Here is a 19,234-nt window from a genome sequence, read left to right as displayed (position 1 = left end):
AATATCAGTGTAACATTGCTGGGATATATCCCACTTGGTTGTGGAGTAAGTATCTTCTTATATATATTTCTGATAAACAGTATATGTTGTTTTAATCCATGTAAGGATACTAGTCTGTAATTTCTTTTTTCTCATTGTATCTTTGTTTGGTTTTGGTGTTGGCATAATTCCAGCTCATAAAATATTTGAGAACAATGTTCCCACTTTTTAAAAAAAGCATTTGTGTATAATTTGTGTATTATTTCTGTATTAACCATTTGATAGATTTCACCAGTGAAGCTACTGGGGTCTTTAATTTTCTTTGCTGAAAGCTTTTAGTTACAAATTTAATTTACTTAATGGATGTAGTGCTGTTCATATACATCTTCAATTTCTTCTTGAGTTAGATTTAATAACTTGTGTTTTTAAGGAACTTATCTTTTTCATTGAAATTGTTGAATGTCCTAGCATAAAAGTGGATTATAATATTTTCCTAATTTCTTTTAATGTCTTTTGGTTCTACAGTGGTTCCTTCCCTTTAATAACTGATTAGTGTACCATCCTTCACTTATTTTGTCCCTTGGTCAGCACAGCTGTAGGTTTATTAATATCACTAACTTTTAAAAAAACCAAGACTACAAATCCCCCTCTAAATGCTGCTTTATCTGTTTCCCACAATTTCAAAGATTTTTTTTTAATTTATTTATTGAGAGAGAGAGAATGGTAGACAGAGAGCATGAGAGGGAAGAAGGTCAGAGGGAGAAGCAGACTCCCTGCTGAGCAGGGAGCCTGATGCAGGACTCGATCCTGGGACTCCAGGATCATGACCTGAGCTGAAGGCAGTCGCTTAACCAACTGAGCCACCCAGGCACCCTCCCACAATTTCAGATATGTTCTTTTTTGGTATCATTTTGTTCAAACCCTCCTGTAGCTGGTGACATCTACGTTACCACTGCTTTGTTCATGTACTAAATAATTCTTAGTTTTCCCATGCCACTTTTTTGCCAGTTCCTGATCCTAAGGCTTAGACAAAATTTCAGTAAAATTGGTCCAGAAAGAAATCAGTAACAGATACAGTTTTAATCTCTGAACCACATAACCTCTTAGATAGTGATCCATTGTCCCTGAGTCCAACTTTAGCTCCACTTTTATGTTATTATGCAGAAATGTCTTCAATAAATCATAAAATAGAACTTCAGTGAGCATAACTCAGCAAACTGCAGGCTGATTTACAAATGCCTAAATTCTAAATTCAGGCTAAGAGTTCTACCATTGAATATTCCTGTGGAAACAAATTTAGATGGATTAGAATATTGACACTTTCACAAATTTAGAAAGTTTAGGGATTTTGTCAGAAAATTATTTTATAATAAATTAAATAAATCTTTAATTTTATTGTACATTATTATTTTAACCAATGTAAGTGACTTTACTTTCTCTGTTCTAAAGTATATGGATATTGTAGAGCTTAACTTATTTTAAACATTTTTGGTAAATGTGACTATCTATTTGTTCTTGTACCCAAGACCTTTGTTTTGGTTGTTTTGTTTTTTTGTTTCTGTTTGTTTGTTTTGGTTAGCTTTTATGAAGGCTTCAAGAATTTCACAGAACAGTTATTGATTTAGTGCACACTGAGAGTTACATGTTCTCTCTAAGACCATTACTGACATCCATGTATGAAGGATAGTGGTCAGCTTTCTATAAGATCTCTTTTTAAGTTTTAAGTAATTTTTATTAAATTCCTAGAGAATGGCACAGTTTAGGCATACTAAGGACTAAATAGTACCTTATTAAAATGCATTCTCATTACCTTTGTGTGCAGGAATCTATGGCACTGATTTAATATGAAAGAAGGTTTGTTAAAAGACATTGGAAAATGTTTATTATGTGAAATCATCATCTTTAACCCACAATATATCTGATAAAGTCTACTCAGTATCTTAATACCTCTATGTTGATAATTCTTTGAAGAACTCAGAGATGTTGTGTTTTACATTTGAGCCAACTGAGTACCAAGCAGAGGTAGCATGTGTGGGAGTTCAGGGTGCTCTGCATGGAGGCAGATGATCTTTAGATTTCTATAGGCCATGATATTGGTGATTCAAGGTAAACCTATATAGGTATCATGAACCTAAATACCCTAAGTCACATCAGGTACAAAAGAGAGAAATTAATATTGACTATTTCTGACAAGTGGGAAAATGTGGGGTGTGAGGAGGTAGTCAGACAGGTCAGGAGAGAGGTTTCACATGATGAAAGCATGTGAAACTCAAATGTTAAAATACAAATTTTTAAAAAGCACAGAATAGGTGGTTCAGGGAACTATGAGTAGTAGCAGGATCTCTATATGTGTTCTTTGCTTGGTTAGAGACTGAAAATATGAAGACATAAAGATGTTATCTCTGAGTAGAGTAAAGTGTAATAAGATGTTTAACTAAACCACAAAATACGTATTTTTAGTTCACATGAAGCACCCGAAAAGTCACTTTGGAGCTTTCCCCACTAGTTTCCAATTAGAGTGACTGATAAGGAATGTTTAAGACCATTGGCTCCAGCTAGAGCTGTCTGATGTGGTTTCCTGCCTACAAACAATGCGAGAGGGCAACCACCGAGCATCTTGGATAGGAAACAAGTGACAATTTCCTTTCATGATCTAACCACACCTACAGTTCTTCCCTGGGTCACTAAATCTAGAATAAATGATCTCTGATAACTAAATGTAATCATTACATAGAGGAAAAAATGAATAGAAGCTCAGCATTTTCGAGCTGCCTCTTTGCTTAGGAGTCAAAGTTTTTGTTATATAAAAGTGATCCATCTGAAATTGACTTTTTTTAATTTAAATTCAATTAGCCAACATACAGTACATCATTAGTTTCAGATGTAGTAGTGTTCAGTAATTTATCAGTTGCATATAACACCCAGTGCTCATCACATCACCTGCCCTCCTTAATGCCCATCACCCAATCAACCCATCCCCCCACCCACCTCCAGCCAAATTGACTTCTAAAAAATTTCCTTTAAAATTACAAGAAGTGTACCAAATAATATATACCTACTGTATGTAAGTGATGCCCTCATTTCACGTGTTATATCATTTATAAAGCTTATGTCATTTCTTCATTTCTACTATGTGTTTGAACCGAATTTGGTAACATTTAAAGAGATAGTCAAAAATATCATTCACTGCAGCCAACATATCATAGGATCCTTTCGTCAGTTGACAGTTTTGACAGATATTATTGATTTGGGCAGCAACTGCAGCTAACCAGAAGGGGACAATGTGACAGTTTTATGTAACAAAAGGCACAGTGTCATGTCAACTGAACTAAATGTTGTACAAAGTGACAGCAGGACAAAAAATCCTTTCAGACTTAATTTTCTGCTTCATTTTTTTTTTTCTACCATCAATACATAAGCCAGTGCAGTAGGTGACACAAATTAGCAGGATGGAGCAAAAGGTCTATCCCTGCCTCTGTGGTTATACTTGACTTCTTCCACCACAGAGTGGCAATTATTTTTCAGGTGAATGAACAAGAAGAGCAGCTTATAGTAATCAAACTACCCCTATAGGAGAAAATACACCCCTTATCAAGATGCTTTATATATTTCACCTAGGTGGCTTTTGGGGAAAGATGAAAGAAAAAAGTCCCCATCTGCTAGGTCATGCCTACAAGACACATTCTGTCAAGTCTTAAAAGCAACAACAGCTTTGCCTGTGGGATACCTATAATTATTATGCGGAACAGCCCAATGCCTGCTGTAGTTCATTGTTCTGCTAACACAAGACCGAATGAGAACAGTGGCTCCAGGCTGTGAGTGGATAAAGTGCAACTTTTCGATTTTGCTCTTCTTAGGATTCTGCATTGTGTGGAGTCCATGAGTGACATCTTTGGCCTTCCTTGGGGCTCAGCAGATTGAATCAGTCATGCTGAGTTAAACAATGTGTGGGGGATATAACCTTAGCAGTGCCTGTCATTTTTTCCTCCTAATTCAATCTACATTTAATCAATGAAAGTAATTTCTTGTTTGTTTAAGTTTTATATCCAATGGATCTTGAGGCTTTTGAAGTAGTACACCTTCACCTTGACCTTCTCTGCCTTTTGAACTTCAACTACTACATCAAAATTGGGATCCACAAAAATGGTAGGCAGCAACAGTACCCTACCGCTAACCTTTCTGTGATTTCCCTGATTTGTGCTTTTAATGGAGTTTTGGGAATAAAGTCATCTAAATGATAAGCTGGAGAAAATATTTTCAAAAGAAAATAAAAAGCAGGGACAACAGCCAAGAATGGCATAATTTAAATTTCTAGAATACTGACATAGGTATGCAAACTTGAAACAATACTTTAGGAGAAAAAATTATTTTGTCAAGTTATCTGTTGTTCATTTTGTGTTAATGGTTTGAGGGTTTACTTTTAGGCTATCACCATTATTATGAATAGCCAGTAGTAACTTATGCAAGTTCAAGGTCTTTATTGATTGGTTTAGCTGGTCTTAATCAAAATTTGTCATCCTTTCCACTCATAGTGATTAAATAAGTCTGAGAGAGCTTGACACAGAGTCTCTGACTTTTTGTGAGTTTGTAGAAAAGTGCTGACCTAAACATTTTATTACCTGTCAGTTGTCAGACTGGAAAGCAAACTAGAAGATAAAGTTTTAAGGAAATGGATTTACTTGGACATATACAATTAATTAAATGCCACAAAAAAGAAGAGCAGTTATCATGGTATTAAAAATAGAGAAAAAGATTTTAGTATTCTTATTTTCTTTCAAGATTATTGTTGCTGAGACATCAAATAAGGGAGAAAAACTACCCCAAAAATGTAAGAGAAAGTCAAGTAGATGGGGATAATATTATAGTGACATCAGGGACTGGTTTGAAATAGATCTGGAAAGCTTTGGCATTTATGATTTCTTAAGAGAAAGAAAACCTGTAAGTAAGAAAAATTAATCCTCTGATAAAAATATTGGGTTGATAGATTTTCATAAAAATAAAAATAAACTAAGGTTTTATTTTTAAAATAACCTTGGAGGGCGCCTGGGTGGCTCAGTTGGTTAAGCGACTGCCTTCGGCTCAGGTCATGATCCTGGAGTCCCCAGATCGAGTCCCGCATCGGGCTCCCTGCTCAGCAGGGAGTCTGCTTCTCCCTCTGACCTTCTTCCCTCTCATGTTCTCTCTCTCTACCATTCTCTCTCTCAAATAAAAAAATAAAATCTTTAAAAAAAAATAAAATAAAATAACCTTGGAAAAATCCGGAATACCGGAAACTTGGACTTAAATTTTAAAAATAATTTCAACTTGTGATTTTCTTATGCTGCTCCATGAGTCTAGGGGAAAATAATATAAAAGACTTTGGTAAGAGCTAGATTTTTAAAAGTTGTATAAAATTTGTCTAAACATTCCATCTGTATAGTATCTAAATGAATAAATTTATTTAAGAAGATATATTTGTTTGCTTTTTCTTCATTCTTTGATTCTTTCATTTGGCAGTCATTGACCACCTGCAGTGTACTGAGCATTGTCGATAAATAATAAGGCAGTTTCTGACCTTAAGGAGCTCACAGTCTACTTCAACTATGTTGGATGTACTTTAGCATTTAAAGAAATAAATTTTCACTCTTACAAAATGCTTTAAAATTTTGGGCTAAATTTTGCTTAGTGTCAAAGGCTGAATGAATTCTTTCTAGCACCCAGGCCCACAGGGCAAGCTCCATGTACAAAGACCTACTGTCTGAAACTCAACCTCATTTGCTGCATCTTGGGCCTCTTCATGTGATACAGGTCTGTAAGACTAAAATGAAATGTAAACAGAGACAAGATGTATTCAAAATCAAAATAACAGAAGTCCAGGGCCATATATGAAGTCCACAGGAAGCCTGCTTCTCCCTCTCCCACTCCCCCAGCTTGTGTTCCCTCTCTCGCTGTGTCTCTCTCCGTCAAATAAATAAATAAAATCTTAAAAAAAATAAAAGGACTTATATAAAGAAGATATTCCAAAATGCACACATGACTTATTAAATCCTTGGCTGACCCTTAAATAGTGCATGAACAAGTGAAATGTCAAGAAGCCAAGAGGAAACAACTAGAACACTGAAAGAGCTGAGTAGGATTTTAAGCTTCTACTTAACTGAAGGAACACAAAATTGGAGTTTTGGTTATACAAAATTCTAAGATCTCCTAAGTACCTTAGACTTCCTTTGAAACTTCAGAAGGACCATGCCTTAGTAGTAATAACTACAAACTAGGATTAAGAAATATGCCTGCATCAAAAGACAAAACAAAAATAAATCTGTCCCTGAAAAAAAATATGAAACAAAGCCTCCACACTTTTAAAATATTCCCTCAGTAATGTACCTGACTGCTAGAAAAAAACTTAGAGGTCTTTGGGAAAGATAGCATAATCCAGAATCTTTAAAGGTATCAATCACAATGTCCCATATCCAATAAAAATTACTAGGCATGAAAAAACAAAACAAAACAATTAGCAATAATCAGGAAAAATACTTATTGATAGATGCAGAACCAGATATAACTATAAAAAAATGGAAAATCTGAGATTAAAAAATCATATCTAAATTTTTTTAAATTATTGAATAAAATTAGCAGCAGATAGGACTCTCAAAAAAGAACAGGTAAACTTGAAGACATAAAAAAGTTATTCAAAGTAAAGCAAAATGAAAAAAAAATGTTAAAACTTTACAGAGCATCATTATCTGAAATAATAGCAGAACATAAGAGTTCTAGACAGAATGAAGAGAGAGAATGAAGCAGAAAAAAAAAAAGCTCAAGAAAAATTATTTTTTTCTGAATTTATTCAAAAAAAGCAACCCATAAAACCAGTAAATTAAATGAGTCTGAGATGAGGTAAATAAAAAAAAATTTATATTTACACACATCATAGAAAAATAACTGAAAACCAAGAGGGATGAGGGAGCTGGAATCATCGTAACAGTATCAGACAAAATAAATCTTTAAAGAAAAAACTGTCACCAGAGACAAAAAGATACATTCTGTTCTGATAAAGGGCCAATCCATTAAGAAAATAAAACAATTATATATGTACCTAACAATGGAGCTTCAAAATACAGAAACAAGAAATGAAAGATTGAAGAGATAGACAATTTACCAGTAATAGATTGGAGACTCAATACCCCTATTTCAACAACAGATTGACTAACTAGGCAGATATCCACAAGAATATAAAAGGTTTGAACAACACTCTAAAACAACTAGACCTAACAGATGTCCATAAAATATTTTACCAACATTAGCATAATACATATTATTCTCCAGCACACATTAACAGTTCCTGAGAACAGACGAAACTTTAAGCTACAATACAAAACAACTCTCAATACATTTGAAAGGATTAAAATTATGTAAAGCACATTTCTAACCTCAATGGAATTAAATTAGTGATCAATAGCAGAAGTGAAATTGGTAAATCACAAATATGTGGAAATTAAAGAGCATACTCCTAAGTAACTAATGGATCCAATAAGATATCATTAAGGGAGTTAGAAAATTCTATGTGATGAATGAAGATGAAAACAGAATGTAACAAAACTTATGGGATGCAGCTCAAGCAGTACTCAGAGGGAAGTTTATAGTTATAAACATCTACATTAAAAAAGAAAGATCTCAAATTAATAACATAAGCTTCCAACTTAAGGAGCTAGATAAAGAAGACCAAACAAGCCACGGCAACCAAAAGGTTAGAGTAGCACTATGTGATCTAGACAATAGAAAGACAAGAGAGAAAAATCAAAGAAACCCAAAGATGGTTCTTTGAAAAGATCAACATAATTGAAAATCTTCTAGCTGGACTGATCAAGAAAAAAGAGAAAAGGCTCAAATTACTCAAATCAGGAATGAAAGAGGAACCATCATTATTGGCGGTACCTAAATAAAAAGATTGTAAGAGAACACTTTGGACAGCTGCTTGCCAACAAATTAATTAAATAACTTGATGAAATGGAAAAAAAAACAAAAAGAAAAAAAACAAATAAACAAAAATCTAGAAAGACACACATCACTGTAGTTTACTAAAAAAAAAAAAAAAAAAAAAGGAATATGAAAAGACCTATAACCAGAGAGAGAGAGAGAGAGAATTGAATTACTAATTTAAAACTTGTCAGTAGAAAAGCCCAGACCTACATGCCTTCACTGATATATTCTACAAAATGTTTAAAGAATAATTAATCCCAATCCAATCCTTCTCAAATCTACCACAATAGTAGAGGAGGGAATACTTCCCAACTCATTCTATGAGGCCAATGTTACCTTGATTCTGTAATCAGATAAAGATATCACCAGAAAACTTCAGATCAATACCTCTTAAGGATACAGACCCAAAAATCCTCAACAAAATATTAACAAGCCAAAATTATCAACATATAAAAAGGAGTCACACTGTGACCAAATAATTTATGCCAAGAATGCTAGGTAGTGAAGATATGAAATATGGAATTAATAACTGGAGTTTTCCCTTCTACTTAATTCACAAAGCACATGAATGAAGATTGTATATACAAAGTTGGACTTCAACATTATGAAGTTTTCTAGAACTTAATACTCCTTTAAAATCCCATAAATCCTAGAATGAAAGACCATTTAACTGGAGTACTCATCACCTATGTGTGATTTGATAACACATATTTTTATTTTCCTGTATGTTCTGTGGTCATTATGTAATCCTGCTAGTTGAGACAAGAGTAGATTACTGGATTCGTATTATTTAAAAATATATTACCCCAGAGGAAACAGTTACATTTCTTCAGATATGCATGTTGCTGGTAGGACATCATAATATAGAAAATGGTATACAGGGGTGCCTGGGTGGCTCAATAATATGTTGTGTCTGCCTTCAGCTGGGGTCATGGTCCCAGGGTCCTGGAATGGAGCCCCACATTGGGCTCCCTGCTCAGTGGGGAGTCTGCTTCTCCTTCTTCCCCTCATCCTGCCCCTGTGCTCTCTCTCTCAAATAAATAAATTAAAAATATCTTAAAAAAAAATGGTATACAGTATACACATGTCCCAAATTCCTTCTTTCAGATTTGGAGTGACAACAATAAGCAGATATATCAGGGCGCCTGGGCGGCTCAGTCGTTAAGTGTCTGCCTTTGGCTCTGGTAAGGATCTCAGTGTCCTGGGATGGAGCCCCGCATCCGGCTCCCTGCTCAGCGGGAAGCCTGCTTCTCCCTCTCCCACTCCCCCTGCTTATGTTCCTGCTCTTGCTCTCTCTAAAAAAAGGAAAAGAAAGAAAGAAAAAGAAAACAATAAGCAGATGTATTACTAAGAAAATTGTTCCTCTGAGAAAGATACTGTGTGAACCTACTCCAGTCAGATGAAAATTGCTGCACTCTCAATTCTTTTTAATAATATTTGGAAACCCCCCAATTTAGGAAATAGGATTTTAGGAACCAGGATGTTAATAGAAGCATCAAAATGTCTTTTTCACTTAACAGATTGGAAACATTTCAATCAGCTAAAACCTTTAGATGTCAAAAATTAAATCAAAATATGAAAGACAGTATATGCTATATATTGAGTGGTAGTGTAAAACCTATCCCACAAAGCTTTCTATTTTAAAATTGACTCAAGAGGGACCAAGGTTTCCAGTGCTGACATTCAAAGTAGAGATTTAATTTTGAAATTGTGAACAATTCTTAGTCATTAAAGCTGAAATTGTTTGAGGAAGCAAAATCCTTGTGAAATTCTGCTGTTTGCCACAAGATAAAAATAAGTTCTGTTTTCAGAAATGTATATCCCAAATTTTCAGTTCAATTCAATTTCTCTAACAAGTAATAATCAGGAGAGTTTTTCTAGTGAATTCTTGAAGGGTACAGTTTATTTCACAGTGTTGGTTTTCAATAACAAGTATACATTGCTTCTCCCTAATTAAATATTTAGTGCTCTCAGTCAGACTATGAAATCTCATAACTGAATTTTATATCATGTATCAACAGAATAAAGCCTCAACATCTTATTTTTCACCTTCCATTGCCACATGCCTGTTTCTAAAATTATGCTCAGCTAAGCGTTGCAAAAACTAAGTATGAACATGTCATGAGGGGCTTCCTAGTAAAAGATATTTAGATTTAACCCCCAAACTATGTTCAAACAATCTATATGAAGGCTGTAGAAAAATTTATATTTAATTTATCATTTCCTTCCCATTTCTCCTTTTGTCCACCTCATCTACTCTCCACATTGCAGCTGTACTGTTTTGTCTAAAATACAAGCCTGATTTTATCACTTTGCCGCTGATAAGCTTGCATACTTCCCCCATTGAGCCATAGACTACTTATCAGGGTGTGCTGAGCTCCTCAAGATCTTTTTCTTCTCCTTTTTCTTCTCCCCCTCTAGAGCTAAGCTCCAGCCACGATGAACTACTTATACTTTCTTAAAACTACGTAAAAACTGTTCTATTCCAGGATTTTCTGCAATTGGTAAATACCTCCTGGAATAACTTTCATCCTCCTCATGAGCTAATTCCTATTTGTGACCCCATTCAAAAAGCTTCCTCTTACCCCCTCATTTAGCTTAGCATCTCTTAAATAGCACTCATTCTTTGTCCTGTTTTTATTGAGTGCCTGCTACGTGCAAGGTACTGTCCTAAGTGTTGGGGGCTCAGCAGTGAACAAGACAACACCCTTGCCCTTATGATTCTTATATTCTGTAATAAAGTCATGAATATACCCTTAACACGATACTTATCCCCATCATATTCTAATTGCCCTGGTTCTAATTGCCCATATTATAATCTCTCCCTTGTAGATAATAATCTTCTTGAAAACAAATCTCATTTGTCATGTTTTCTTACAGCATTAATATCAGTAACTAGCACATAGGGGAACTTATTAAATGTCATAAATAAATGAATATCTCAATGCTCCCCCACCTACACAATGAGATAACAGTCTTATGCAAAATTAGAAATACAAGTGTCTAGTGATAAGAAGGATAGGGCATTCTGAAGCAGCTAATCTTATCAATGTAGAATTCTTTTTGTCAGAAAGTGACTCTGAAGTTAAAGCTACTATACCTCAAATCTATCTTGGTATATATTAATAGTGGTAGTAGTAAAAATTAACAATATAACTAAAAATTATTAGACATTTACCATTGGTAAGTGACAAATGTTTATTTGTTTGTTTGTTTTTTAAGATTTATCCATTTATTTTAGAGAGAGAGAAAGAGACCACACATGAGCAGGGGGAGGTGCCAAGGGAGAGTGAGAGAGAGAAACAGACTCCACACTGAGTGTGGAGCCTGCAGTGGGGCTTGATCTCATGACCCTGAGATCATGACCTGAGCTGAAATCCAGAGTCAGAGGCTTAACCGACTGAGCCACCCAGGTGCCCCGGGTAAGAGACAAATGTTTAATATGCATAATTCAGCTGATTCTTGTGAGAACCCGAAGGGGTAGATGATCTCCATTTTTTATACAGATGGTAAAGCTGGGGCCAATAGCAGCAATGAAGTGACTTGCCTAAGTTATACATTAAGTAAGTGTTGGACTGGCCAACAAAACTGACAGGCATTGCAGCCCCGATAACTAATCTGATCAGATATTAGAGATGGAGACTCACAGTGAGTGATAAAATACTTTGCCACCTGCTAGGTGGGTCAATGAGCCGACTTCATGCCTTAATTTCTCCATCTACACATGGGCACAGCATGGAAATTAAATGATGCAACCAAATGAAAACATCTGGCACAGTACTTCCCAAATAGTAAAATCCTCTATGTATTGCAATGTTGTTGTGCATTATTAAACATATGATTAATAGTTTCCACCACAAAGAGTCAGCTATATTCCTCCTAGCATGAGTCCTCTGAATGTAATTGCTTAAAAATATATACTACACTCTTTAACAGTGAACTTCTTGAAAGAAACAACCTTGTTTTGTCATTGTTTACTGCTCCTACCATCTTCCATCAGCCTCTCACGGTGACTTGTACAAAGTAGCTATAATTAAGTGCTTCTTGGAATGGAGAAGTAAAACAAGTATAGATACTTATTCAAACGAGAATTCATCTAAGTCTACTACCAATGTACCTTAATTACTTACATAAATCCTGGAAAGAAGGGAAGTAGTAAAACTTACAGGAAATAACAACTATTGCTAAATGATAATTATTTGTGCTCATGTTCCAGTGCCGGTAAACTGGCAATGTATTCTGAAACAAATTATATCAAAGCATGCCATGAAATATATCAAATGTAACATGACTAAAAGGCTGCATCCTCTGAGCAGCTGACTTTGGGAGTAGGTTAGCTGATAGTGTTATCTGTTGCACTTCTGGGGACAATCATGTCATTTCCCAAAGTGTTATTTATTTTTATCCTTATCAAAACCAGGGGATGTAATTTCCAATAAAATAAGTGTAGTGACTTTCTAATTTTCATACTTTGTCAGAAAGTAGGACATATATACATTGAGTGCTCAGAGAGGACAGAACTAAAAAGTTATCCCTGAGTTAACAAAGTAAGCAGCCAGCATTTTAGAGATATTGGTGGAGGCAAACCATGTCCACTACAAGGCTGGCTATTTATGTAAAGAATTTTTTAAACAATTTAATAGAATGTGAAGTCTCTAATTTTCGGAAGGTTCTATCCAAATGCAAAGTGTAATGAGACAAGATTACCTTCACAGGAATAAATCAGGATCTCTTCCGATTCTGTACATCCCCATTTCCTGCTTTTACTGCCTAGAGACTCGTGCCTCTTCACAATTTCTCTGAAAAAGAATTCTAAAATCAATACTTCTATTCATATTTGTATTTCTCATTGTAGATCATGATCTCTCACCAAATTTTTCATCAAGATTCAAGAAACCCTCTCTCCAAAATGCTGTAGATACATATTTGGGACAGATAAACCCAACTCCATCACTGTCCATCTTCTAATGTACAGAGAACAGAGTTACTGTACTTTGCAGGAAAGATACAGGCAGCATTAATGTTACAGAGAAGAAGGAAGTAGATAGTAAAAAGTAGGAAATGCAGGGGTGCCTGCGTGCCTCAGTCAGTTAAGCCTCTGTTTGCCTTCGGGTCAGGTCATGATTCTGGAGTCCAGGGATCAAGCCCCGCACTGAACCCCACATTGAGCCCAGCTCAGTAGGGAGTCAGCTTCTCCCTCTGCCCTTCACCCCACTCTTGTGCACATGCTCTCTCTCTCTCTCTCTGTCTCAAATAAATAAATAAAATCTTTAAAAAAAATAAAAGAAAAAGTAGGAAATGCAAATAAAGTAAGTGCCAAGAATGCTGAACTTGGTAGAAAATGAGCATAAGAGTGGGTTCAAATGTGTGAGATTGACAACTTCATATAGCAGATAAATATTTAAATATTTGCTGTTGAGAAAAAAAGTGGAGTTACAAATAGACTGTGTGAGAGAGGATTCAGCCTGATAGAAAGAAACACTGTGCTGATGGTTATAGTTAGCAAATATCCAAAATAATCAAAATTATGCATGGATTTGGCACTGTGACAATACATCTAGAAACGGGGAGAATGAGGAGATTTGGGGTAAATTTTAGTTCTGCTTTGTCCTAATGAAATGGTATTAAAACAATGAAGCTTAAGGTGTTTGTAGATCTAGAAAGGTCTTAAAATAGATTAATGAGAAAGAACAGTATTAAACAGACAGAACTCATAATGATGATATGAGTCAGACAAGGTAATCTCAAGAATATTAGTAACATTATTAGTAATAATGGTGGCTAACACATTCTAGTAAATAGAGAAGGAACTAGTAGAAAACAAGTGGGAACTTCTGGTAAGTCGGTCACAGTGAGATAGTAGGTCTCCTCAGTTTTCTGACAATTAAGTGCACACAGACACTAGATGCAATACAATGACAAAGTTGAATATATACCTGTATTCAAGAACAAAAATGGAACACCCTAGGAACAAACAAGACAAAACAAAACAAAAAAAATGAACGCCCTCCCCCCCCAAAAAAACCAGACCGAAACTGAATTTGATACAAGAATTGAAACTGAAGCCAAACACTTCATAGTGCATTGGAACAAAATATTGGGCTTAAGAGAATTTTGAAGCCCCAGTAAAAATTGAGATGAGGACTATGTCTTCGAGAGATGAGCTGGAAATTTGTTATATGCATAAAGCCAGGAGCTACCCGGGTTAGTTGTCCAACCATAAAACAAGGATTAGACGATCTCTACTGACCAGTTTAGGGAAGCTCTAGAATGTGCATCTGGAGCAGTGGATAGAAATCAGAAACCTAAGCTCGTATCTTCCAGCAGTATAACCTTCAGATTCATACTAATTATGAAGCAAAAGAGAAAATTATAAAACTCTTCCTGAATCAGACACATCTATGAAGCCCCAGCAGAAACAAACAAAATATCTCTTGATAGGAAAACGGTGATAAAATAAATACGTAAATGAATGAAGTTTAGGTTTTAAAGTAAATCAAGAAAAATCTGGTCTCAGACAAATAATGGAGAATGATATTAAAGATGAAAGACTCATTAGAGTAGTAGGATTCAATTATCTGTGGCAAGGGGGTCCCTCAAGGGAAACAACTTTTGATGAAATGAACTCACAATAAAATAACATTTTTTTTTAAATCAAAAGATATAAATAGCCGTGGAAGAGAGGTAATGAGGGGAACAAATGTGATCACACATGCATAAAGAACAAAATAGGTGAAATTATTTGAAAGGAAATTTCCAAAAAATCATTTGAAAATATGCAAACAGTAGAAAAAGAATAATGGACTGTAAAGACAGTAACAGGTAGATTTGAAAACATAAACAAATGAGTAGAATTGATAACACAAACACACAGAAGTTTCTGAATGAAAAGAGCAGACAGACCTAAAATTTAACTGCTCACAGATCTGGTTAAGGAGAAAGAATTAGTGAACTGCCAAATACTTCTCAACATGCTCATGAAGAACATGAATTCTAAAAGAAGAGAATAGAAAGAACAGAGAAGAATCAATACTAAACGGAGACGTTCTGGAGAAACATATCATGTCCAGTATGGCAAAATAAAACACATTTAGACTTAAGATACTGGACAGAGAAATGATAAAAACTTAAAGCAAAATATGAATTTTTTTTTTTTAGAGAGTGAGAGGGCGGGGCGGGGGGAGGAGCAGACGGAGAGGGAGAGACAATCCTCCAGCAGACTCCTTGCTGAGCATGGAGCCTGATGTGGGGCTTGATCCCCATGATCCGATCTGAAATCAAGAGCTGGACCCTTAACAGACTGAGCCACCCAGGTGCCCCCTAGATATGAAATTCTTAATAATTTTAATTATGTAATTAATAATTTAAATACATGATTTATACAAGAGTAATAATCAGATTGATAGCAGACTTCTTATTAGCAAAGATATCAGAGGTAACTGTATAATACCTTTCAAATACAGCATAGAAATAACTTTAAAAATAAGCTTATAAACCCAGTAACAGTATCATTTAATATATGAGAGTAAAATAAATACATTCTCAAACATGCAAAGACTGTGAAAGTTTGCTACTTCATGACAAAGGATCCATTTTGGCGAAAATGAAATTAGAGCCCAAATGTAGGAGTAGGGGTAGTTGCAACAAATAATGGAGATCAAACAGAGTGGCAAACATATTGGTAAATCCAAAGAAATATTTATTGAAATGTACGGCTATGTTAGACTGACAGAGAAGTTAAAAACAAGGTTGAAATAAAACAGTCGAAAGAAAAAAAAAAGGTGGGGGAAGAAAAGGTGTGTTTAGTGTTAAGGCCTTCTAAGATATTGATAGTTTAAATAAAAAAAAGAAAAAGTGAGTGAAAGGAGAAACTAATGTTGGGGAATGTGCGAAAGTATAGATATTACTGGAATGCGTCAACAAGCTTGAAAGCAGCCCGGGAAGTAGGATCAGGTAGAGACCATCCCCTAGGAGCTTTCTGAATACTGTGCCCTATTATGAGGTTTATGGTATTTAAATGAGAATAATAATAGCTTGAGTAATATCTCTAATCAACCTGTGTACCAGGTTGTTCTCTTAGTAAGACAGAGCTCCTGTCCTTATTCAAGTGTGGCACTTGTCTTATGACAGAAATATGAGAACAGTTAAGAATGGGCTCCGGAAAGTGGAAATGCTTGGTTATTTTGTAAACATAATAACTAGTTATTTCTTGTAGGCCACAGACACACCCTTACTTCACTTCACAAAAAAATGCACTTTTTAAATTGATGACTTAGAACTTGCATAAAACAGAAAGCAAACTTATTATAGTAAATGCCTATAATTAGTCCACAAAGACAACATTTGCTGTTTAAAATAGGACTGAATACAGAAGCCCACATATTTTCCCGAGGCAAAATTCCCCATTTTCACGATGAATTTTAACTTGAAAGAAAACAGTTCCTTTTGTGTGCAATTGCTTTTTCCTTTGTGGCAAATCCCTTCACCAGGTCTGATTGTGAGAAATGATACATGAAACACTCAGTACTACAACACCTTGAAAATAAGTATTCTTCATTGGGATTTAAAAGATGGAAAGATAACACTTTGCCAGTGTTGAGAGTTCTGATTATAATCAAAATGAACAATATATATTTAAGACACGGACCTAGGATTTTCATATATGAAAGACTATCTTAAATAAAATGTATGCCTGGATTACAACTTCTCTAAACAGTGGGAAATGCTTTCAAGGTGTAAGTTAATACAGTGCCCTTGTGCAGTGTGGTGACCATTTACCATGCTCTGGTTGAACAATGCCTGACTAACACAGCAGCCTTCCCTAGTCTGTCTGTCTGTCTGTCTCTCTAATGAAAAGCACCACTAGCCAAAACCAGGCAATTATCCTTTATCCCACCATTTCTTCTTTCCTTATTTTGAATCTGTTACTAAATCCTTAGACACTTTATAGTCCCATTCATTCAGATTCTTCTCATGGACTGATGCAAATTCTGTTTTTCCTGATTTGAATTTTGCACATCCTTCATTAATTAATGAAATAGTTATTGGGGACTGTCTTAGTTCAAACTGCTGCAACAAAACACCATAACCTAAGTGGCTTATACAATTCACTTCTTATGATCCTGGAGGCTGGAAATCTGAGATCTGGGAGCCAGCATGGTCAAGTTCTGTTGAGAGCACTCTTCCAGGTTGCGGACTGCCAACTTCTGCAGAGAGCAGAGAGGAAGCAAGCTCTCTCTTGACTCTTACAGAGGCGCTAATCCCATTCATAGGGGCTTCACCCTCATAACCTCATCTAGTCCTAATTACCTCCCCTAAGGCTCTGCCTCCTAATACCATAGTACTGCAGGATGGTGTTTCAACATATGATTTTTGGGGGGACCCAGATATGTAGTCCATAGCAGGGACCTTTATTATGTGCCTGTCATTTTTCTAGGTATAGGAGAAACAGTATTGAGCAGAATAGACAAAGATCCCTGCCTTCATGGAGCTATGTCATGAGACAAACACACAATAAATAAGAAATGTTAGTAAATATGTATAGTTTGGACAGTTACAAGTGCTAAGAAGGAAAAGAAAGTATGGAAGGGAATGAGAAATTGTGGTATGCAACTTTTAATAGAGGAGAGGGAGATGGCCTTATTGGGAATTTGATACTTGGCTAAATATCCGACAAAGTTCAAGGGTGAGTTATGAAAACTGGAGGGAGAGAGTTCTGGGCAAAGAGAAAAGTAGGTGCCAATACCCTACACCTTGTAGCTGTTATGTTTAAGTAAATTCAGGGACTTTCCATTTCTCAAGAATAGCTTGTAAATAAATTTTATACAATATTCTAAAAGCCCTTCAAGATGTGGTTCCTAGACCCAGTATCTCTTCCCCCTCATTGGCCCTGTGCCCTAGTTCTTGGAAAGTGCCAGGTACTTGATCACCTCAGTGATAATTGCTCCAGTTATTTTATCTTTTCAGTTTTTACCCACTTCTGTGTCTGACTAGTTTTCATTTTTTTAGGACCAAGTTTAAATGCCATCTTTTCAAAGAAGACCTCCTAAAAATCCTGTTATTTGGGATATGCAATTATTCACCATTGCCTTACCTCCCTAGAGAAGCTTCCTGATTCTTTCCTAATACAATCCATGTCTCTATGTTTTTTTTTTCTTTTTTCACTTCTTTATTCATCATTTTACCATCTGCTTCCATCCTTATAAAGAAATAGGAAAGCAGAGACCTCCTGCGTTGGTTTTCCTCCGTCTGGAATGGCCTTTTTCTAGCTTACCCCATATTTGTGTCTTGTTATCCCTCAGTTCTCAGATCTAATACCATCTCCTCAAAGCTGAGCCTTCCCCAAAACAACTTACTTCAATTAGCTGTTTCAGAAGTATAAGCCTTAAGGGACAAGTGTGTAACCTGAGTGTGAAGTGGCCTAGAGTAGACAATATAGACAATGCAGAGAGGTAGGAAAAGCTTTCTTACTGAAGGGGGAAAAAAATATATGTATTTATATGTATATGTGTGTGTGTCACATAGTCAATACCTATAATGCATATAAATCTACTAAATTCATTAATGAGCAAACATTTCAGAGCAAAATCTGGCAAATCATTTGACTATGAAATTCAAAGAAAATTCAAAACTACAATATAAAAATACACAAATTTTTTTAAAGAAAAACAAATTTCAAACACAATACTATAAACTCTATGTGAGGAGGAATTTGTGTTTTTGCTTTACCATTGTATCTCTAGTCGTAATATAAAATCTGACACCTGACACTGTGTGTGTGTAATAAGCTATCATTTGTTCCTAAGAGATTCAAGAACATGATATTGTTATTCAGTGTTGTGAATGTGTGGAGAAACAGACACTATTTTTAGGACTGGCGATTTGGGAATATCAAAATTGTGTGTGCCCTTAACCCAGCTTTTTAACTTTAAGAATTTATCTTACAACATGCCAAATGTATGTAACAGAGTGTTCACTTACGCTCATTTTGAAACAGCAAGTAATTTAAAAAGTAAATTCACACCAACTGAGAAGTGGTTAATGGGATTCTTCTGGGAATCCCAATGTAAGTTTCGTATTTTGTCCAAAGAGGAAATTGTCATATTTTTTCCTGTTTGAGCGTCTCTGGGGTGAAAGTTTCTTGTTCAATCTTGTTTCCTTGCTAATCTTTTGATCTGTAAATTTTCTGCATACCTTTTAATAAGCTGCTCCCTCTTTAGTTTTTTCCATTACATTCAATTGGTTTTGGTTATTTCAAGAATTGAATAGTAAGAATTATGATCATTCATAGTCAACAGATATT

Source organism: Eumetopias jubatus, unplaced genomic scaffold, assembly GCF_037043125.1.
Source record: "Eumetopias jubatus isolate StellerSeaLion01/CBP00866 unplaced genomic scaffold, mEumJub1_p1.0 scaffold_5, whole genome shotgun sequence".
Lineage (NCBI taxonomy): Eukaryota > Metazoa > Chordata > Mammalia > Carnivora > Otariidae > Eumetopias > Eumetopias jubatus.
Note: the sequence above shows the minus strand (reverse complement) of the source record.